Here is a 1,763-nt window from a genome sequence, read left to right as displayed (position 1 = left end):
TAATTGCTTAATAAATCTATTTTGAATGAATGAGTGAATGAATGACTAGGTTGAACACAGGCAGGATGTAATAAGTACCACAATTAAGATACGAAGTGTTATCAAAATACAGAGAAGGAAGAGATTGTTTCTAGAGAGGGGAATATGGAAGTCTTCATAGCAGAGGTAGCATTCGAGCTGGGCTTTGAAAACTAGGTAAGACAATGATAGGCAGAGACATAGCGGGCATTCTGGGCAGAAGAAACAATGTGAGCAAAGGGCAAGAGATGAGAAGGTACAGAGCTCATTCAGTGAACAACCAGTAGGGAAATGGGGCTGGGCTGTGAGTGCATGAGCACCTATGGTGGAAGGTCAGACTGATAGGATAGGATCAGAAAACAAAGTGCCTTGAATGTCATGCACAGAAGTTTACGCTTGATTGTATAGGCAATATGGAGCCAATGTTTTTGATGTTTCTGTTTGTTTTTGAGGGGTGTAATAGCTTTAGGAAGAAGCTGTGTCCTTTAGGAAACTCAAACATGACACCACTTCTTTCACAAAATATCTATCAAGTGCCCCTTAAATGCCTGGCACTGTGCTAGGCTGAGGATGGATGGGAGCCAGAGTAATTGGAAAAGAGATTAGTTGGTAGGCTACTGCAGTAGTCCAGGCAAGAGCCACTGAGGGCCTGAAGTGGCTTAATGGGAGTTGGGGTGAAAAGGAGGGGTAGGATTGGACACATATTACAGAGGGAGAATGACAAAACTTGGTGACCATATTAGGTGGGGGTGAAGGGAAGAGGAGACTGAGTGATTAATGATAATAATTATCAGCATTTGAGTGGCTCCTTTGTGCTAGCTGTTGTGCCAAGTGCTTTATGTACTTCATCTAATTCTCACAATAACCCTTTTGATAGATGAGGAAACCAGGACTCAAAGAAGTAAAGGACCTCGTCCAGAGTCATACAAATAGGAGGTGGTGGTGGCTAGACTGAGCTTATACAGTCTTTGACTCTAGACACCATGCCTTAACCTTCATGTTATGCTGCTTTGGGGAGAGCTGGGGTACTCGTGTTTTCCTGGAAAAGTAATTTGGCACTTTAGTCAGGCTGCTGAACTTCCTAACCATGCTCTCCTTTCCCCTGTTTATGTGAAAGAGGTTGTAGTGGTCAAGGACTCTTTCTGTAGCCCCTCCAGCAGTTCTTCCTGAGTGCCCTTCAGTCCTGCGGTGGGAAAATGGGCCTGGTGAAGTGGTGTGGGAGACAGGGCTGGTAGTCTAGAACTGAAGGCTGCAACACAGGTGAACTGGTAATCCCCAGGCCATGTGGGGCCTGCAGACATGTTTATCCCACAGGAAGTAGGTTGGTTGGTTTATTTCTACACTTGAGCCAACTTTTAGGAATTAGGGAGATTCACGTCAGAATTCTGAGTCCTGACTTCCCTTGAAGAATAAGGTCTGAGAACACTGGGCCCACATTCCCACAAGACCTGGGCTCCAGCTGCCCCCTTTGCACATGCCCTGCAGTTCTCGCCACCCACGTTTGAGTCTGTACCTTTCCCCAGCCTGGCCCACTTCGTTCCTTACAGTTATCTCCCTGATCCTTGCAGATAGCTGGTTGTCTAGAATGGTCTACCACAGAGTTTATCCTTTTTTCTACTGACATTTGAACCGACAGGGGGCTGGGCACAGGGTCAGCATCCTTTGGTCCCATCCCTTTCGCAGTCCACACTATTTCCTCAAACAGCAAGCTTGACTCCGCAGAACAAAGCCATGAAGGGAGGGAC

Source organism: Galeopterus variegatus, unplaced genomic scaffold, assembly GCF_000696425.1.
Source record: "Galeopterus variegatus unplaced genomic scaffold, G_variegatus-3.0.2 Scaffold1900, whole genome shotgun sequence".
NCBI lineage: Eukaryota > Metazoa > Chordata > Mammalia > Dermoptera > Cynocephalidae > Galeopterus > Galeopterus variegatus.
Note: the sequence above shows the minus strand (reverse complement) of the source record.